This window comes from Seriola lalandi, unplaced genomic scaffold, assembly GCF_002814215.2.
Source record: "Seriola lalandi dorsalis isolate HSWRI2012SDOR001 ecotype SW California unplaced genomic scaffold, Sedor1 jcf7180002054579, whole genome shotgun sequence".
In the NCBI taxonomy this organism is placed as follows: domain Eukaryota; kingdom Metazoa; phylum Chordata; class Actinopteri; order Carangiformes; family Carangidae; genus Seriola; species Seriola lalandi.
Window position 1 is genome coordinate 2,456,089 of NW_019525132.1, and position 22,615 is coordinate 2,478,703.

Consider the following 22,615-nt stretch of genomic DNA (forward strand, 5'->3'; position numbering starts at 1 on the left):
GTAAGAGACAGGTGTGTGTGTGTGTGTGTGTGTGTGTGTATCCAGGGGGGGGTTTCAGAAGAGGCATTTTGTAGAGGAATCTGAGAGGGGAGGGAGACCACAAAGGTTCAGAACTGGGGAGACTTCCACATGCCGAATGCTCCCTCACTTTTTCTTAGACAAAATGCTAAAATGATGCTTTTTCTTTAAATACCTTTTTAAGCATGAAACAATACGCCTGGCCACACTCAAAGCTCATCCTAAACACAGTGAGTCTGTGGGAATGGACGATATTAAATTAAAGAAAATATATATAAAAAGTGAAACACGAGGCTGATTAACATTTCACAGCTTTTCCCCCCTCAGTCACAGTTTTTAAAAGCTTGGTTTGCCACTTGATAAAAGGCAAACGTGTCTGTACAGATGTCTTACATGAAGATTCAGATATTTGAACAAGTCTCTCCTAATGAATTACTTCAGTATCTCAAACAGGAACCGCGAAAACCACCAGTCCCCACCGCCTGCTAAAGAAGCCGTGAAAGCTGAAGCGAGCCAAATTAAGCTGGGCTGGGCTCACATGTGCTGGATGTGGTGTATCGACTTGTTTCTCCTACTGTAAACAATGCACAACAGGCAATGAGATGAAACATTTAGGGCTAATGGTGTTTGCCAATCCTTTTGTCATTTTTTTTGTATTCCCTCCTCTTTCTCTCTCCTTTCCTTTCTCTCTCTCTCTCTCTCTCTCTCTCTCTCCCTTGCATGCCACAGATGTTTTTCTTAGTCGCTCCAGCAGACAGGAATCTACTGGCAAGAAGAAAGGCTCGGTCTTCCCCAGGAGAGAGGAGTACAAAGCCCCCAGTCTGCACACAGCAGATGCAGAAAGCCAGTCCATCTGCCACCAACTCGATGTGCCACATGGGCCTGAGAGATTTAATACAAGAAGGGACATTTTTTTATGTGCCTACATAAGTTTGTGCCATATAAACAAAATCCAATGCAAACACACATTTAAATGTGGCTGAGATGCAACTCCAAAATTAAAGTCACATTAAAAGACGCACACATGTGCAGGCACACAGGCATCCACAGCTTGAGGTTATAGGGAGTGCAACTTTTATGTTTTGAAGAGAGGCACCCAGGGCAACTATGACAGATTTATTTAGGAAAAGATGTAGCCCCCAGCGCGGGGTAAAGACCACTTGAACTCGCAGCTCTGAGTGGTGCACTGGCATGATTTAACAGGCTCTGAATAGTACATTATCTCCCCGGCTCCACTGGAGCATATTTCAGCCGTATGATATCATTATTAAGAGACCAACACAGACCAAGAGATGTAGCATTTTCATGTCAACTGTCTGAGCTCTGAGGCAGAGAGAGTAAACACCAAACAATCATGGGAGAGTGAGAGAGACAGTGGGAGTTTAAGCAAGCAGGAGAAAGAGAGAGAGGGAGAGATGACAAGAGTGCAAAAACAAGCAAGAATGAAAAAACAGCGACAGAGAGGCAAAGGGGGCTAACATTAAACAACTGCTGTTAATTGCTCTAAGTGTCCACATTATGCCAGTAATTTCTCCCATTTCTCTTTCAGTGCTGAGGGCTTCAGACTAGAATGCTCCTTTAGCCCCTTTAATAAACTACTCAGAGCTCCTCACTGGAAAAGACAAACAAGAGGCCTCTGGCCTTAGAAACATTCGCTTCACTAGGGGGAATGCTATGCCTATTTCTACACATCTGTGACAATTGTGTGCCCCCTCCCTTCAGGTATTTATTCCCTATGTCTCTTCTTCCAGTGCTTTCTGCTGCCAAGGTCAACAGAGACAAACAGGCCCACCAGCGTCTTGATGTGGTGGCAGCGGAACAGTGAGAGGAGAAAGGGAGAGAAAGGGGGGAGTAGACATGTGTAGTGGATACAGTGGGGAGGGGTGATGGTGGCAGCAGCTGGTTACCAACCCTGGCAGGAGCTGCAGCAGCAGTGGGGGGAGCAGTGATCTGAGATGCAGTGCAACTCCGTGACAACGATGGCGATGGTTTTCGCATCTCCTGGCACTACTTCCACAGTTTAGACACACACACACACACACACACACACACACACACACACACACACACACACACATACACTACTACTACTACTACTACTACTACTACTTAGATTCATTTTCAATTAAAACCACCATGAAGTGCATTGCCTCTGGGGCATTAGACAAAGTCAAGCGACCATCACAGTGGTTTCCCTCGTCATTCCTGCCACCATCACTTCAGCACTAGCAGGCCACCACAAAGTACAAGCACCGCCGTAAGGTTTGTCAGTCAGTGTCAGCCTAGCCTTCAACAATGTGAATCACTCCTTATTAACCCTTTACAAACTATTGCCTCAAAACTGCATGTTCATGATATAAATGAGTGGAATTTAGAAAAGAAAAACATTTCATGTGTTTAAAAAAAAAAACATGAATGACTTTTTAAATATACACAAGTGGAATCAGCACAAGAAACAAAGAGGATGGTGCACAGAGGAAAAGATTTTGTGGCTTTCCTGTGAATGTGAGGGTTGTATTTATTGGAGCCCAAGTGCATCAATGATGTTCGATGGGAAGTTATCCATTTGACTTCACTCCTCCTTCATCCATTCTCACATTTAAGTGCCAGTCAGTGAAAAAAAAAAAAAAAAAAAATGAAGTGATTTCACCGTCTGCTCAAATGTGCTCAACTGCCCCTAACAACTCCCACACAGTGATAACCAGTGTTTCCAAAGAGCCAAACACCACACATGTGAAAACAGAGCACACACATCAGCACCATTCATTAGTTGTCACACAAGCACAATTCATGAGCCACTTAGTCCTGCCTACGAATAAATAAATAAATAAATAAATGAAAGAGCCAAATAAGGCATAATGAGGTGGTAGGGCTCTTTTTAGTCCTGGGCAATGCTGATCACACGATATGTTGCTTATGGCCAGAGAGCAGAGACCATTACGGACCGGTGATTATATAAGTGGTTGGAAGGCAGCACCATTTTAATATACTGTACTTAAGCACCAGGGTATCCATGGCAACTTGCCCTGCACCGCGCATTCAGAAAATCCCTAATGAAATGCCTATTAAGTGGCTGATAATGACAGTGTCCAAATATATTTGCATATGTATTTCACTGGCTGAAAAAAAAAATTGACTAGTGAATGAAGGTAGGGAGTCTGATTACTGCAATCACAATAATAAATATGTTGATTTTGTTTTGTTTGTTGTTTGGAAAATTGTGGTTATTATAGAAAATATTCAATTTCTTAATAAGTGAGTAACACATAAACGTAAGGCTGCATACTTCGGTATACAAAATGACTAATATGTGTATAAGTGTTGCTTTTAATAAAACTTATACAAGGAAAAAAAGTTGTGGCGATGGGTGTGAATTGAGGCCTCATTGCCTTCCTCTGGGAGTCTCCACATGTGACTTCCATTTGCGACTTTGGCTGAGTGCCCAACAGGACATCCCTGAGAGAGTGTTTGCTTGACTCAATATCAACAGCCCAAGTAAGCAGTGTGTTGTGGGGGGGGGGGGGGGGGGGGCTCTGGAGCCCTCTCAGGCCCAGCCCGGCTTCGGGTTCCTATTGAAAATAAACTAGGCTGTACATTCACTGGGCCCAGAAATATCAACACGCACTGCAAGGAGCCACGTATAGCACTCAGCAGTGTTCCGCTGGTGCCTCTCCAAGGCTTAATGATACCTGCACCTCCCCTCCAGCTGCTTCTGCCGACACTGCTGCTACACACAGACGGCAGGCGGGTGGGAATTAAAGTATACATTACAGCAGAAAAATAAAAAGAGATCGAAATGACAGAAGTCAGACAGTTCAAGCTGACCGAGCCTCTTGAAACGAAGGAGCTTGTAGACTAGCGACAGACACTCCAGGTTAAATTGGCCCTCCTGTGCCGCCTCTTATTTTCCCACCACTACAGCTGCCTCCAATGCCCAGCCCCCCTTCCTAAAAAAAAAAAAGAAAAAAAGAAAAATAGCTTTTCTTCAAAAGCGTATTTGAATTAAACGAGTTGCTGAAATCAAAGGCTCGGCTGAGCCGGGTAAATTTAAACAAGCAAGTGCGGCTCACAGCAGTTTACCTGTTATACAGCAGATTGGAATTAGATGAAAGAGCAGAGCATGGCAGACAACTTCCCTTTTTTCACAGTAGTAGATATTATCATATAGAAAAGGCGGCTGCACTTTAAATTAGATTCCTACTTAGAGGAAAGTACACGCTACTCAGTTGTTGTTTTTTTTTCTTCTTTTAATGTTCCTGGCCACTGAGATGTCATCAAGATTAAGAAACTGCTAAAAAAATGTAAGAAACAATAGTCTTTTCATGCATTCAGATTTCCTGTTAGGGATGAATCTGAAACCCATTTATGACAGTGATCTGTAGTGTCTGAGGATCCCACAGCTCCAGCTCTGCCAAAGAGATTATCATTCCCAGAACCATAGCTACACAGTTGAGTGGCGGCAAGACAGGCTCCACTGACAGTCAAAAGAGCACAACACCTGTATATGCTATGCAACAACCACTATCTAAGGTCCAAGGAATCCTGTCAATGCTTTTGCAAGTAGCAATGAAAAATACTTCCATTTGGAATGAGAGGAATATTAAATACTGACCATGAATTAGATGTCAGGGAAAGTTGTGGAATCATCTCCAGAAGCAATTGAGACGTGGAGCATTCTGTTTCTTAGTGCTGGAGAGTGGACTTCAGAGTCCTCTGATTACCTCGGCCTTCTGACTTACTGCTGACACAGTGGCTATCCATTCATGACTAAAACACCATTCAGCTAGACACCAATTACACCTAAAAAACCCTGATCAAATTAATTCAGGAAAATGGTATTCCAGCAAAGAATAATAAACTCATTATATGGAAATTTCAAACTCCTCTATTCTCCACACCGCGGCTAATTCAAACCTAATTTTTACTAGCCACTAATTTGAGGGCGAAGGGCGGGGGATAGGAATTACATCTGGAGGTAATTTATTGTGTGGAACTGAGCCCAGTGGAGGCTACGATTCCCCTCCATCCCCCGCTAAAAAAAAAAAAAGAAAAAGAAAAAAAAAACATAAAAAATAAATAGAGACAGACAGACAAGACATAGAGAAGGAGCTACTTAGGTGAGAGGGACTTCCGGAGCACTGAAACAACACCTTTCACGAAAATGTTTTCATTGTGCTGTCACCAGACACAGGCTGGAGAGGATATAGGTGCTGCAGGAACGGCACAGGCAGAGAGACAGACGCGGACACTGATAAATAAAAGAGAGAGGGAGAAAGATTTTCAGGAAATGTGGGACTTCTCATAAGGTTCTGGCTCCTCCAGACAGCTGCACTGGTTCAGGATTTATCAAATAGCCAAAGATGTGGAAGTTAAGAAAGTGCGTGGGTGGGTGGGTGGGGGTAATTTTGCCTCTGCAGCTAGGTGTTGTGCCCACTCTAAAGGCTCATGGTTTATGAGGACGTCTGCCTCTCAAGTGACCAGCTACATCTGGGCTGCCTAAGTGGGCTGCCTAATAAATGGCACAGTTTCCCAATGATCTGCAGTTTCAAAGCACTGAGTAAAGGGTATCCAGCTGTATCAGTTTCACTGTACGGACGCGAACTTAACAGGTATTTGCACGGAAGTATTTGTAAGGAGCAGAGGAGACCAGACGCGGACAGATTTGAATGATTTTCCTTGATTACTCTGATCATATTGAGAGAAGGAAATACGAAGTTTGGCTCCCCACAATCAGGCACAGTGAAAAATCCCTGCAGGAGGACCTTAACATGTGATAGAGAAACTTGCCTCAGTCCCTTCCACACCAGAACCCCCTGCTCTCCACTTCCATACTGTGCCACCCCTCCGACACTAAATGTGTTTTCCAAATGAAAATAAACGGAGTCCAACCAGTTTGAGGCAGTCATACTCTGGAATATGAGATCAAATAAAGGCTTCTGTGGAGGCTGAAAGGAGAAATGAAATGGCTTCTGAGGGGAGATGTACCGAGTAATAAAATTACTCCTTTATATCTTCCTAAACAGCAGATGTTCCCCTGGAGTGGGTGAGGGCTTCACTTTGGTCAAAGACAAGTATGCAAGTGGCAATTTTTCCTTCAGGGAAGATTCCCTGATACACTTCTTGAGACTTGGCGCACCGCAATTTTCTGAAAACGAGAAACTATTTCAGCAACAAGTTAAGCGGAACTTTGGAAGTTTCACTTTGATGATGTGCTGCTAGACGCTGTCACTGAAAGGTATGTTCCATTAAATTGGAACAGCAAGATGATTCATAAGCCTATTGCTTTTCAATGAGTTCAAACTAGGCTGAAATGTTCAGCTGAACAGTTGTATTTTATACTAACACATACAGTTGACTTGGAACTGACCGTGATGTACCACAAACACTGTGAATCATCTTCGGGATGAAAAATGTCACTACTTTGAAATTGGTTAGCTATTCCAGTTATACAAGCACTATTCCATTTGGCATTGGGAGAAATTTACAACAAAAGTATGACTCTAACTACTTAAAATCATGCAATTGATTTGTATTCTTAAAAAGCTGGTCACAATAATATTCAGATGGACTTTTTTGCAAAAGCAGAAGGACAATATTAGAGGAAATTTGCAATTGGAGAGAATACATTATAATTCATTATACAGTAGCTATTAAACCTCCAGTAAAAATGGTTTAGTACAAGGATTGAGCCACTTATCAGACGTACTCACTACCTTTAAAAGCTGTCCATGTTCAGTGCTCTGAGTGGCAAAAAAGCAATCGCTGATGACTTTGAAAATAGGACTAGATGTACAATTTATCAAAACAGACACGGCTGGCAGGGATTTCAGAGAATCAAGGGTTGTAACTGTTTGTTCAAAATCATAGGAGAAAGGAAGACTGCAATTTACAGAATTAAAAAAAAAAAAAAAGAAGAAATTCAGCCACACCATTTTGAAAAGTTATCAATGGAGTGGTTTGGGTTATATTGTCCAAAGATTGCCTTAAAGAAATTTAAATAAGGAAAGTGTATTGTTCACAAAACTGATTCATCTTGTGAGAGATTCACAGTATGCTGCGTGGATCACGTTTTATCCAGAAAGTGGTGTACCTTTCTAATACTATGTTTGAATGTGTTCTCTTAATGAGGTTAATTGAAGAAAATTATACAACAAATTAAATAAATTACTCGTAGAAGCACACAAGTATCCGTGTTTCAGTTTGTTTTATGCAGTCTTGGCATGTAATTAAGTGGTTTACACCAGGTTGATGATGTTTGTGCTGTGACTATGAATTAGTTTCTGGCGTGAGCATAACACAGAACTTTATTCTCAGTGACAACCTGCAAGACTGTTGTTTACAAACATATACATGTAGAGAGCAGACTCATTAAAGATCTCATAACACTAGACCCCAAAAATAGTGTGTGGAGCGTGCATCAGTGGCTTAAAACATTCGTCAAGCTATCATCATGGGTGACTCTTAATTTATACAAAGGCACCCAATTATACTTAGAGGCAAAATGTTCAACACTTTGCAAACTTGGGAAACATCATTAACTTTCTCTCTGTATTGCCTTTTGCCTCTGTCGTCGCCTGTTGCCATCTACTCAGGAAGACAAATGGCGAAGGGGATGTTTCTGACAGCTTAAAAGTACCCATCAGCTGCCTGTGAGACATCTCCCTGCACATCCAGCCCTGAACCTCCCCAAACAAACAGCAGGCTCCACTTCAAATACATAGCAGGACTATTAGGTAATCTTCTCCTTTGTTCACTCTCCCTCAGCCTTGGTGACTAACCTCAATCTCTCCCTCTTCCACCTCCAGCCTTCAAGCTGACAACACAACACTTAATGCTGCCAGAACCATAGGAAAGGGCCGTGATGAATGGCTAGGAATTATCTGGAAATATACACAGACTATCTTGCGTATTCAGAGACAAGTTGTATTTGTTGTGTTATGATGACAGTACCGGTATGGTTTGAAAGTGAGAGGGAGAGAGGCGAGGAGGGCGGCAGCACAAGGGCTCTTTGTTTTGGGACGGGACAAATCTGAGGTTTCCTTTTGGATATTCAATATCCTGCAAGGTACCAAACAGAGTTACAGTAGTCTAGTGTCTGGGCTTTTTTGGGAGGGGAGGGTGAGGAGGAGAGGCTTGCTACATGTGTCTGTGAATTGTTGCATGCTTCTTAGTCAATTGCTGTGTGGCTTGCATGAGTCCCTTCCAACAAAGCCTGGGAAATCAATCAATCTGCAAAGAAATACCTCTTATGCCAGATGTGGCACTCGAAAAAAAAAAAAAAAAAAGGATTAAAAAGACTTGCTTGTATTAGGGGCTCTAAAGGTCCAAACAAGCTTAAAACCATGTTGAAATGAAATATTTATTACAAATGAATCAAGCTGTCAAAATGCTACCTACTTCACTTTGAATTTCTGCTTGTTAGTTTAGGTGGCTTCTCTAAGGCGAAGCATGTCAAATCTGTAAGTGTGTAAACGTCTTACTCTGAAATATATCTCCACTATTTACTTTACAAGTTACCAAGGAGAATGAAAGACAAATGTTTCATTAGCAGGTGACTTTTTTTTTTTTTGGTTTCTTTTACAAGTCTTCAGTAGTTCCGCTCCTTGACACTTATACATGCACTCTTGCATACACTGAATATAATTATAAATGCAAGGCTTGCTATAGGGAGCTGAACTTTTCACACCTTTCAAAGCCACAAAATTGGATGGTTTTGTGGTTGTGCAGCTGCCGCTCCACGCTAATGCAAGGCGGTGTCATATGAAAAATATTCCTCTCCCCAAACCACAGGGCTGGTCATTAATGAAACACAGGCCGCGCAGTGAGGTCATACAGAGTCTAGATTTCAGCAGCCACACTTAAAAACCGCTCAGAGAGAATAGAGAAACATGAACACAAATCAGATTCCAGCTCCAAGGACGGGGAAAATAAATAAATAGAGAAAGGCACTGGCCCCTCTCACATTTTCCCCCAGCGCTTTGCAAACAACCGTCAACTGCAGCTCAGAAACAGCTCACAATGAGAGCAGACTAAACAATCTGGTCCCGGCCAAGGAAAATGCTAAGCAACTCTGCACACAGGATGTCTCACCCTAATTGCCAACTATCAAATCTCACAATGGAATCTATCCATTTGGCAAAATCTTCACAGCAAACTTGGCAGTATACTTTTGCTTTTAAAAGTGTCAACTTTTGCGATGAAAAAAAGATGGAGAAACACAATTGTCAAGAATTTCATTTCTATCTTGGATTTGCTGGGGTTTATTGAGCTTACAGAAAAACTAGCAATAATGTGTGCTGAGAGGAAAAAACTTTTATTAGATAAAGGTGCTAGGGGTCTTGTAAACGAGTGATTAAAATCCTCAGCATTAAGATAAACAGACTAAATAGGTCCCCAAAGACGTGCAGACTCAGGAAGGAGAGAGAGCAAGGGCGAGACCAGCTCAGCACGAGAGACTGACGGACTGTGTACTGGAGGTGGGCATGGGAGCGTAACTGGAACCTTGGGACTGGTATACGAAACAGGGTTACTAGGAGGGACTGGGCTCTAAACAGGAAACTAATGGGACAGTCTCCACCATCCACCATGTGGCATTGTATTTTCCAGCCAGTCAAAGCCATGCTCGCAGAGACCCCATGACTTCAAACAGCCAAAATAGCAGCACATTCATGAAACAGAACAGAACTACTGGGAATTAAAGAAGGCAGGGGAAAAAAAAAGAAAACACACACACACACACACACACACAAAAAAAAAAAGGTAGCAGGCCTCGACAGCAGATGGTAAAATTAACATTTCAACAGTTCCTTCCTTTCATGTAGGTCTCGGCAGAACTTTTTCTTTTTTGAAAAAAGGAAAAAAGTAAGAGGGGCTTGGATTTTGGTAAGATACAGTGGTGTAGAAGGCATCTGGAAAAGGGGAAGAGGAATATTGGCTTAATGCTCCTGATGGTCCACCTCTATGAAAAATTAAATAGGTCTGTTTTGCAGGTTTCCCCTCTCTAGAGTGCCCTAAGCTGTGTTATGGAAACATCATCTCAGTAATTTATACGCCAAAGAACACCTGGTGATGAAAGAAAATAAACTATTCCTCCCTTTTTTTCTCCATTAAAACCCAACACTTTGACTTTGTGGTCTCTCCCTTTGATGTTTCTTTTTCCACCTTTTTAATGTCCATCCATTTGGCTTATTTTGCAAGAAGTTGGCATCTATTGTAGTGTTAAGTCGTTCACAAAATGCTTGTCAGATTTCATTTTGAAGTCTTGATATAAACTTCAAAAGGTACTGTAGAGATGTTATCATGGAGAGACTGGAAGACTGAAGCATCTCTAATAAAGACCCAAACAATGGACAGCCTCTCTCATTTCCAACCCTGTCCAATGGAGCGTCTCAGTAGTACCCATTAATTTGGACACAGTTCTGGCTAAATTACATGTGTTCCACCTCTGTGACATTTTAAATGCAATTAAAAGCTGGTTATGGAAGTGTGCACGGACTTCCCTGTGATGAAGGGAAATCACTGACGTGATTAACATGCAAACGAGCTCATGCTGGCAGACTAGATTGGGGTTTGAAAACCTCAATTACTTTTGTGTGATTATCTATTTACCAGTACACAGATTTCCATTTCTCATTTCCAGCCGAGTTCCCCATGCACAAGCCTCAATTATACAAGGCACACCTTTATTTATGATGCGCACGATGCTGAAATACAAGCTCTAGTTATTTTTCACTGTGATGTATTGCACCTTTACAGGCTGCTCATGAGGCGGGCCACCAGAACAACACTTCCTAATGCTGAACCATTTGCTTTGTGAGCACTTAATATGATCTTGACCCCCACCACCCTAAACACCCCCAATCCATCCATCCAACCCCTATTTAAACTCAGTATAATCCTGCTTCCCTGTTAGACAGCAGTGAGAGTAATAGACAGAGGGCAGCCATTTGTCCTTTTCAATTGAATTTTAGGCTTTAATACCTTTTTATTTATTTCTAAACTCTAAACTATAACAATATGAGAGCCCTTTAAATGCATGAATGACTGTGTGTGTGTGTGTGTGTGTGTGTGTGTGTGTGTGTGTGTGTGTTTGTGCGTGTTTGTGCGTGTTTGTGCGTGCGTGTGTGTGTGTGTGTGTGTGTGTGTGTTGGGGGGAGAGATCCAACTATATCAAGTAGAAGTTCAGAGGAAGGTGTGCATTTAAATCAACTGCAGAAACACTCCAGGCCTTATAGTATATATCATCTTGTTGATGCAGTTATTAAAGTGACGCCTGGCAGCGCAGGAGGAATACAATTTAATCAATTTAAATGACTGGGAAGTAACAGATCTCCTGTTTTTGTTTTGTTTTTTTTTTGTTTAAATTTACATTAAAATGTACATTACATTTTCCAAGCAGGCGAGATTTAAGAAACCCTCAAACGTTTTTCAAAGAAAAGACGCATCAAGCAAAAAAAAAGGAAAATACTCCAAAACACACAGAAAATTAATGCACTGTACAGTAACTGTGCCAATGTGTACTTGCTTTTCAACCACTTTATCTGAAGCGTAATGATTTTTTAAAAATGGTATAGTGCATGATTTTATTGTTTGTCAGTGTTCCTGCCTGTTTCTCGGTGCCCAGGGACAGGAAGAGAAGGGAAGACACACATATCTGTGGCACAGCCAGGCTTTTCACATTGTGCCCAGCATACATAAAACATGCCCTGTTGCTTCAGCTGGAGCAAAAAGGAAAACAGTGCCATCAAGTGAAATTTCTGAGGATTCCTCAAACACCTAAGCAGTTAGATCTATCACCTCATCAAACTGAAGCAGCAGAAGAAGAGTCATCTTTGGTAAACTTTAATTAATAGTTTTTATTTATCCAAAATAAGAGAGATTTTTTTCCCTGTCAAAGGCTTACCTCATTACTGTTAGCCAAAACTTATTAAATATACTTTTTAAAAGGTGTAATTCAAATGTTTTCTGAACAGGTGCATATTTTATCTTAAATAAATAATCTTCAATCTTTACTCTGGATGGAAATATTAGACACAAGTACCCCACCCACTCAAGTAGTCTGATGATAAGACAAGAAATGAACATGCTGCGTGGCTGGCTTCATGTTCACAATCCTGTTCGAGGTACCTCAGGAACAAAGGGAATCATTATTACTATTTGAACTCAGTTGCCAGGACTTGGCTACAACACTGGTATAAGGCTGCAGGAGTAGGCAGAGAAAAAAAGCAGTGGATACAGCATATTGAGTGAGTGAAACTGGTGGTGACGGCTGGAATTATGAGTGAGAGAATAAAAGAGAGAGAGAGGGAAAGCTTAGATAATAGTAGATAATGGACAATTAACTCAGGCTAGTAGTGCCGGCTGCAGTGAAAAGCAGCTTGTGGTGCAGCAAGTCCCTGATCACCACTCAGCCATATTCACATTGGGAATACAGGCGATATCAAGCTGCAGGCTACTGGGCCTCAGAGGTGTACACGTTGCATTAGCAATCTCCACAATGCCTTCAAACAATGCTTGATACCAACAAAGTGTCCCAAAGTGCAAACGCAAGCACTCTGCCGATGGGAAGTCTGTGGTGCCATAACCTTGTTCATTGTTTCACGTCCTTTCACCATCAAAATAAACCCAGGAGCCGTAGATCCATTTAAAACAGTGACATACTGCCATTCCGGGGTGCAGACATAGAAATTAGCATAATTAAACCTATATAAAAGCTAATTGCATAAATAATGAGTGAATGTCACCACTGTGCATCACAGAAACAATGCATGTGTTCATATCTGGGGCCTCAGAAGTGTTTTAACTGCCCACCCAGCCCCCCACCCCTTCCAAGCTCCATCTAAATCTATTGATCTGTGAAACACAGGGACCCAGGGGAGGCAATTCACTTAATATCATACATCTAATGATGAGATGAATAACGATTATACCATTTGGTAATTAAACGTCTTACAAACCATTTAACTGACTGTGCGTCAGGAGGGGTCGCTGGAGGTCGTAACGATTGTTTTTCATTTCTCGCACGACACGAAAGCAGGAGACACACGCAGGAGGTACGGCTGGGGGTGGTGGTGGTGGTAGAAAACAGTGCATGACACAACAGTGAAAACACACTAATGACTGTTAGCAGCTATGACACTAATCCCTAATGCTGTCAAGACTTTGACGGGAAAACAATTTGGTGGGGATGAAGGAAACGGAGGAAAATAAAGCAAACATATTCTTCTTGTTCATAGGTACAGTATATCAGTGTGTCTATATATACAAACTCATCAGCTTGATGTTGGATCCTTTCACAATAAGAGATGAGAGTGAGAAAAATAAGCCCATATTAATTGGTGAACTGTAAATACATGACAAGGGCAATGTGAAAAGAAGGGGGGGGGGTTATGTACAGATATCTTCCCTCTTTGCAAGAATGTGTCTGATCCACACAAAGGTGTGTTAAACACATGCTCCGAGAGCCTCTTCACTGTCAACATCCACAACCCTAATCCCTACTTACATACAATAATTAGCCAACACTGCCATGTCAGTGTGTTGTTTTATGGACAGGCTTGTACAGGCTTATTTTTTAATTTAAAATGTGATGTATAGGGTAAGTACAAACCAAACAGGGAAGTCAGGCGGAAAAGTTCTGAAAGGTTCTAGGGGTTACGAAACATACAAACGAACGTCCAGTCACCTTTCCATCCTATCCTCAGACGGCCAACAATACCTTTCTTTTGTAGCTGGATCTGGCACATTCACACAGCATTTACTGACAGAGGGATGTGTGTCATGCTCCTGGCTCCTTATTGAAAGATAGCTAGTAAACATTGTCATTCCAAAAGAGAGACAGGATTAAAGCCTGCTTTGCCCATTGAGGGGAACAGTACGCGGAAAGAGAACGGGAACAATAGCCAAATGGAGGACTGTATCACAAGGGTCCAATGTCTGCCGTGATGAATATGTGGGAGATTATAACCCATTCCATCATTTCCATAATGTAAAACTCTCTTTCTTCTTCATCCGCCGACTATTCACTAAATAAATGAGAAAACTATCACCCGCGCAGAAATATTTGACAAAAGCCAGAAGGGAGGGAGACCGAGTTTTGAATGACCCCCGTGCCTTTGACAATACAGGCGCTGTCCGGACACATTCAGAGGCAGCGGAGTGAGTAAGACCTGGTAGAGTATTTATCACTGGGCACAATGCAAATGTATTACCATGTCACCTATACCACTTTACGGCGCAGAATGGAAGCACAGCAAATACAAGGGAGTTTTATATAACACCAGGTGGAATTATGAATGTGGGGCTCTTTCAGTGTGTGGCTTTGCTGCCTCGCTAGCACTCTCAACTGAGGGATCATTCAGTGGACACTGGTTTAAAACTCAAAGAGTCAGCCCTTGCATTTAACCAATATGCTAACTAGCCCAGCTAATAAGTCTTACCTGCAAAAAAAAATCACTTGAATTAAACTGACTGACAATGGTTTGAAAGAACTTGTGAAAAGAAAAGTAGAATTACAGAGTTCAGGGTGAAGAGAGTGTGAATAAAAGAGGTTTAAATGATCACGACTACTTTTGGCTGTAGGTATGTTATTAACTTTTTGAAGATCTGTAAAAGCTATCTGGTGGCTATGGCTATGGCTTCCAGGAAATTAACCAAGCAAAAAAGTACATGTCTTTTGCATCATGAACTTATACTGTGTACAGACTGTGTACTATGTACTGAGTGTATAAGCGGCCTCTTCACTGCACGCTCTTGAGTCCAACTGTTACTTTTCTATAGAGCTCCTCAAAAAACATTAAACTTGTGAAATTCCTGAGCCATAGAAAATATCTCCCCATCCCGTGCTCTGCTCGCACCTCAACATCACTGACACCTTTTCAGCCATTCACTTGATGCATGTGTGTCTGTTTATGTGTGTGTATGTGAAAGAGAGAAAGCCTCTGTGCGAGGCTACATGCGCGTGTGTCTGTATATATATGTGTGTCATCTCCCCAATCACTGCAGTCTATTCCAGAGATTTCTCCCATGGTAACCTAGTTTATTTACTTTATCTACAATATAATGCTTCAGTGAACATTAGCAACTTTGAGACACAAGTTTCAATCAGTCGTCTAGCTGCGGTGGGTGCATGCTCGTGCGTGTGATCAGCCAGGTGCAGAGAAGAGATGAACACCAAAGAGACGGCGCGGCTTTAAACCGAAGGACTGACAAAGAGGTCCGAAAATAATACAAAATAAAAACGGACAGCAGGAGAGGAGGGAGAAGGGAAACAAAAGGATAGTAGAAAAAGAGAAGTAGGGAAGAAAGCCAGGAAAAATAAACTATACAGGACAGCGGGGAGAAGAACTGGGGGGGAAAGGTAGTGGTGGATTTAAAAAATAAAAGAGAAAAGCTAAATAAAAGGCAATACTGTGTTGAGAGACAGGGAGAAGGAGTGAGCAAGACAGACAAAAGGTATGATAGAAACAGACAAAAACAAAGTGAGAGAGAAAGCATGGGAGAGAGAAAGAGAAGAGGGGAAAGGAAGGGAGACAAGGTGTTCTCCCTGGGTAGTGCGGAGCAGGTCTTGTCCAATAAACACAGGTGAGCAGCTCGACAGGCCAGGACCACCAGGCTGACTGACAGCTGAGAGCTCTCACTGACCTCCAGCTTTATGTTACATGACATGAGGAGTGCAACTCAACTGACAAAGAGAAACTGCCTGCACCTCTCAGAGTGTGGGAGGGAGAGGGGCTGGCGAAGGCACACACAGACACCCATACACACTTGTGCACACCGGCTTGTTTAAAGCGGCATCCACGCTCTGTGGCCACAAAGTTGCAAACACAAAAATATCCGCTCACACACACACACACACATTCACATACACCAAGACAGGAGGAAAGACATGCCATTTCCCTTCACAGGTGAGCAGAAGAAGGAAACACCCCGGCGCTTCAGTTACTTAGTGGGAGAAAGTGAGGAGTTGTAGGGTGGGGGGGTGGGGGGGTAGAATGTATGCTGTGTGCCGACTGAATCTTTTCCACATGACGGGCCTCGGGCTGTTTTTGTCAACTGCACTCTTGAGCAGCAAGGAGTCAGGTAGTGTGACCACATGATTGCCCAAGAGGCACTGCGGTGAGAGAGGGAGAAATGGGGAGAGAGAGGGAGTGAAAGGGAAGAAAATGGCAGAGAGAGGGAGAGAGAGAGAGAGAGAGAGAGAGAGAGGGAAGAGGACCGATGCAGCACGCATGATGAGGTGTAATCACAAACCCCATTCAGAGTGCAGTGGAGTTTGTCAACATACACACATTCACATTCCACTGTCTGTCAGCTCTATGACCCAAATCGAGCATGCTCTGTGAGTGAGTGTGTGTGTGTGTTTTTCCACACACACACGGATGCTTTCTGCCCATTTCGCCTCCAACCAGGTAGTAACAGTTGCCACTGTCTAGGCTTGCGGTTTGTGATGAGGAAGTCAGATTCCAAGCTTTTGTAGGGTTCCGCTGCCGCCTGTATCCCTTTTCAAGCCGCGATCAAATGATCATTATGAACAAAGGACTTGGCTTGTTGCCTCTGGAGTAAAAGCTTTTCAGTGGCTGTGACCGTGTGGTTTGATTTGAAACTTTTACTTGGGAAAAAAAAAAAAAAAAGGGAGAGGGAAAGAGAGTGCTACAGAGGAGGAAGGCACAATCTCAGGAAGAATGTTAATTCAAAAATAATAAAAATGTGTCGTTTTCATGATAAAAAATATTCAATGGAGAAGTGTAGTTTAGACACACTTGTAATTAAAAGTAAATGTGCAAAGAAATATATTCTGAGTGAAACAATTTGAATGCTGTTGTCATTCCATTTAAATACACATGAAACAAAATCTCATTATATACATAACATGGAAAAGAGCTAACGACGTATTTACGTTTAAACAAACCTTATTGTTATCTGATTACGTAAACAATGTAAGTCTTATTCCACCACAAGAAGCCAAAATCACAATTTCTTCTGAGGCTGATACAGTACATAAACAGAGAGTGTTGAATTTCTACTGATAGCAGACATGATGTGACAATATTAATATATTGTAAATATCTCATACTAAGAATTTTGCACTGATTGGTTGGCAATCCAAGACAGATATACACTGCAACGTAATATGCAGTGAGATAAATACAACTCACCAGTAGGTTAAAATTGTGTAGATTTAGTTGAAGTCATAATGACAATATCCCTATAAAACACTGGACTGTGAAGGGCTAACATAAACGTAGGGCTGTGAGTGCAGGCCGAAAAATTAGGCTGCATGACAGTTTGGTGATAAAACACGAGTTCAGTCTGTCAAGACAACCAGCATTTAGACCTTGGGAGAAGAATGAGCGACTGTGTGCGACTGATTCATTGGACACGATCACCTGCGAATGAAGCCACTCATAATTCTTCCCACCTGAAATGAGGAGTTCAAACTGATGTCAGGCGGCTCTGATGTCATGCCTGCCTCGGGTTGGGTTTCACAATAATCTCAGGCTCTTGGAGAGATGCCATCGAGTCCAGCTTCTGCACCCAAGATTTCTCCAATTAAATTGCAGGGAAAGAATAACATGTGAAACACTAGATCCCTGCTCGTTTATAGAAATTAAGCTGGTGCATGCAGTATTTGCAACCAGTCATTTCCAGAGTATCAGTCATCTCTGATATGAGGTGCATATATACAGAAATACTAGAGGGGCCCCAATGTATTCTGAGGCCACCTTTGCTGAGAGCAAATGTACCTTTTTTTCTGATTATAATTTCAAAAATCACACATTCTTCTGCAAAATAGCATGAAGCTCTTGCATTTTAGAAACAACGGGATAAAAGATAGACTGAGGTAAAGAGATAGAAAGAAAGAGGAATAACAGAGACAGCCATGAGGATCAATAGACTCATTGAGCCTCTTTATATTCTCCTTAAGGAATGATGGCAATACTCATCGTGAGCCACCTCACTTCGCCAATTTCTACCTCCATTCTCATGGCAACTGTGCGCTCTGGACAAACACTCCTCATGCAATCTCTTTTCTTCACTCCTCCCCACCTACCCTGCATCTCCAGATACTCTTTTGTTTTTCTATATTCTGTCCCTCAGTCGTCTCACTTTCACATCAGGCTTGTGCAAGATAAATACCTGACAGCTGCTAAGAAAAGATATAGCACAGAGAAAGAGAGAGAATCTGAAATGTTCATTTGAAGCAGAAGATCTGGACTGAATTCAGCCTAGTTATGGTTTTATTTTGGAGGTGTGATGGGTTTCATATGGGGTGTTCTCACCAGCAAAGAAGGACCAAAGGAAAAAAACTGGGAATATACATATCAGGTGTAAAATATATTTCCTCAGCGGAAATAATGTAAGTACAATTCCTGAGTCTATTTAAAAACGGGGCAGCTCCTAATCTGGGAGATCAGCAAAGGGCAGAACGTCATTGGTCCATCCACTTTTGCTCCAATTTGCTCACAGCACGACACTATCAGACCCCAAACCAAACCTCATTAAACTGAAATATGGAAACTTGGGGAACTTCCAAAACTTCCAACTTCACTCCCTCCCCCTTGCCTAAGTGTGAAGACAAAACAGTGGACCATTGAGGGAAGGGTGCATGAAGAACGGCAGCAGATCCTTGGGACTAAGAGCAAAAGGAAGGAAGAGAGGGAAAGGAGGAAAAGTAAACCTTTGATGAGTAAGACTTTTTTTGTTAAGCGAGGGAGCTTAACTTTAAAATATTCTGGGTGGCAGTGAATGGGGGATTGACCAATGGCCCTGATCTCAGCCACACACTGGGGCACTGGGGTTAATGGTGGATAAAGATTAGAAAAAAAGGGGGTTGCTTGCCTGATCTCCATCCACCCCCACGTCCCCACCCCGCAGTTTTCACCTTCTCCACCAATCCCAAATCAGCTAGACAATGGAGGCTGCCAATGGGGAATGATCCCAGTCCCTTTGATTTCTGCCTCTACCCCCTCGACTGCTCTGAGTGCCCAGGGTAAAGACCCATTGAGGTTCCCCCTGTTTGCCCACTCACAGGGACGACAGTTAGCAGGCTCAGAGAAACCATTTGAGGATTGGAAATGGAATGACAAGAGGTCTCTGATCTATGACAAGAAATCAATTTCAAACTGGAAATGTGAGCAGAGGGCTGTTCAGTCTGAACTGCAGCTTCTTTAAAGCAGCCAAAGATACACTTAATTGCTGTAGATTTTTATATACGTCCGCACTGGAAGTACAACTTGCAGTGTTGGAGCAATTACACTTTTTTTTGTAATGATTAGAAGGACTTTTTTTAGGCCAGCAGATATGCAGTAAGAGTTCATCTTTGAAGATTTAACTGAATACTAGACAAATTAAGAACTAATATTTAAATCTCTTTTAGGTGGAAAAGGAAATCTGGACTCTGCTTCACTCTGGAAAGATACGACTCTAGGGGAGGTGGACCTGGTTCTCCTGCCAAGCCACTCAGCATCTTTGCTCCTGCCCACACACTTTAATCATATCTGTACCTCAAAGGCACTACTTCATGACGGTGTAGTAAGATAAATAGATTTTCCCCTTTAGGTTGGGGGCAGATTATAGATACAAACTTATGGATTCAAAGCAAACGGGCAGCAATTTTCACTGTCAAACCCAGAATAACCCTAAAAAAAAAGTCATTTTACTATCCTTTTTGATATTTAAGCAGACCAATTTAAATAACTCTTATTGTAATGATTGATTATTGACCGACAGCACAGGGAACGTACCTGTAGCAAATCATTCCATTCAAACATTCACACACACCACTCATTTGATGCAAAACTTTTACCAACTAAATGAAAAGTTTTACTCTTTCTTTCGCTATCACGGCCTGAAAGTGTTTGGAAATGCGTGTGCAGACGTGCAGCATGGATGCGTGATTATATATATGAGAGACCTAATCGATAGAATGGCCACATTAGTCATGCTGGAGATATAATTGGTTACTCCCATTATGTGACAGTGTTTCCTCTACATTCATTTAGCAGTGGCGGCCCGCCACTGCTAAATCATAGCCGCCACGCCTTCAAATTTATTTTCTTTTCTTTTTTTTTTTTTTAAATTGTCGCAAATGCACCACCGCCACATCTCTCCACCTTCACAGCACAGCCTGTGTGATGATGAGCGCAACAGCGGGGGGGGGGTTGGTTGGTTGGTTGGAGGATCCTATTGGAGTTAATTACTCGCGAGAGCGCAGCCTTGAAAGTGACATCACGTCAGGCACCAGGTGAGAGTCAGAGAAGTGTAGTCGTGAGGAATAAGGCAGCGAATTACCGGAGAAAATGTAGACTTATTAGCCAACTCAGTGACGCTAACTTGGGTAAACTAATTGATAGCATTAAGCTAATATCTACACGTCATTATGTATTAACTGCTGACTGCATTTTCAGATGAGCTTGTTCAGATACTTCTCTAAGAAGAGAAAGACAACAGATGAAGAAGACGCTAGTCGGGTAGCCTATCATAAGCCTTTTACTGACTCGTAAATGACGATGGTTAGGTAAAAAATAGTATTTTAATGTTCACACTTGTAATCAGATGTGATGTGAGTGTAAACTATATAACGCTGTTAGCGTTACGTTACTCACACTTTTAATGTAATCTTATTAAAGTGGAGCAGAGCACAGCAGCAGGAGATCTGGGTGAAGGTGCAGGAGAGAGAGATGAGCCTGGGTGCAAACTTTGCCGCTGACCCCCCACTGCTGAAAAAAATCCTAGAGGAAACACTGTGTGACCTGAGATTCTTCACACTCATTTGCAGACTGACCTGGTGGCAAACACCACCTTGTTTCATTAGTTTTAAATAGGGAGCCGTCTATGATCATGTCCAAGTTTTGCAGGACTTCAAAGCTGCAATATCAACCAAATAGCTAACGCTTCTTAGATATTTACTACTACTATTTTAAATTATCATTTGGTGTTCATTAGTTAATATCCAGCTAAAACAACATTGTGCATGAGAAATGCATACACATATATGTCTGGGTATATAAATCAGTTACTACTGGAAATGTACATTAAGCTCCTACATCTCTATAACTTTTGGAATTATGGTATTTTAAGTATAATGGCTCCAAATAATGTAAAAAGTTATAGGTCCTAACGCAATCTTTCCTACTTTAAATTAATAGTGATTTAAAATGCTATTTTGTAAAATACTTTGTAGAATAAAAGCACATTATATTACCCATAATTGTAAATTACGTGCAACATCTTGAACACACCCTCTTCTTTTCCTTCTAGACCGTATAATCAATTTTTTTTTTTTTTTTTTTTTTTTAATTTTATGTCTTAGTACCTGGCTCTGCTGTTTTGTCATTTCAGCACCCAGGACTGTATTCCTCTAAAGTCAAACCCCACCATCAGTTATGACCGATGTGGCTCATTACAGTCGACACAATAATCTGGGAGAAAACACAACACCAGGCATGCAAGGACAATGAAAATTACTTTCACTTACCACTTTGGACTTTACAGTGTGTGTCGTCTTCTTTGTTCTACGGGTGCAGAGTGTGCATGTGCATATTTCATCCTAAGAGGAAAAAAATGGAAAAATAGATGTTTGGACTACACTGAAGAAAGCTGTAACCTATAACCAGCATACAGTAATACATAAAAGGTACACTGACATCAGGTTAAAGCTAATATAAACCCTGTTCACTTTATCCTGCTCTGTTCTGCTACAAATCTCAATCAAGACATCAACAAAATAAATAAAAAGCCTCTTATCCAAGCTTGCCCGCATTTGTCGGCCATAATGCATATCATAACTTCTAAGGTGGAGTAGATTGAAAATCCTTGGGGTGTGAAAACCAAACAGGCACAACTGAGAGGTTGCCCAGTGGAGGGGGAATTCTATCAAGGTGGACAAGATGAAGATTTGTTACATTTGTGGGGGGATGGAGCCCCCTTGACCTCCACTAGCTACTACAATCACCCAAATACAGTGGGGTTAACGGTACAGTAATATCACAACCAGAGACACATTTGGTGACTTGATAAAAAACAGAATTATTTTATAATTTTATTCAAACCAAAAAGACATTTCTTATAAGAGTTTTACTTTGAAAGATGAATGAGCTTGAGAATATACTGTAGGTCACTGTTAATTTTAACACTGATCCTCAGAAAGACACTGGTAATGCTACTCTAATCTATCTCAAGGTTAAGGATTCTTTGACGGATGGACATGAAGGAACCGTGTTCAAATACTCACCCTAAGGGAGAGAACTTGCTGTTGTTGTCCGTCACAGGAATGGAAGGAGTCCAGCGATGTCAGCTATCTGAGACAAGACAAAACAGTGAGTATACCATTAGTCCAAATCTATTTCATGACATACTGATCTCTTTTTTTAATGTTTCCTAGGCACAGTCAGTGCTGGTATGAACATGTGTGGGCTAGACTGTGTCTTGCATAACTATTTTCTGTATGACTTGTAGGTGAAAGCAATAAACTTTGGAACAACAAAGTGCACCTGGATTTTGCCGTGAAGCATAAGTGTGTGTGTGTGTGCCTGTGTGTGTGTGTGCATGCACAAACAGGCAATGCACAGTGCAGTACAAGCTATAGCCCCCCCCC

The 22,615-nt window shown here is 41.8% G+C and overlaps 1 protein-coding gene across 5 annotated transcripts in view; it reads right to left on the reverse strand.

Moving 5' to 3' along the window:
* The window catches only part of foxp2 (forkhead box P2), a 105,859-nt gene that overhangs the window by 74,038 nt on the left and 9,206 nt on the right, over nucleotides 1-22,615 (reverse strand). For all 5 annotated transcript variants that reach the window (XM_023417943.2, XM_023417941.2, XM_087177066.1 and 2 more), the window contains exons 2-3: nucleotides 22,253-22,319; nucleotides 21,497-21,568 (exon numbers count right to left, since the gene is read on the reverse strand). The gene's annotated coding sequence lies outside the window, so the exon portion shown is untranslated. The remainder of the gene's footprint in view (nucleotides 1-21,496; nucleotides 21,569-22,252; nucleotides 22,320-22,615) is intronic.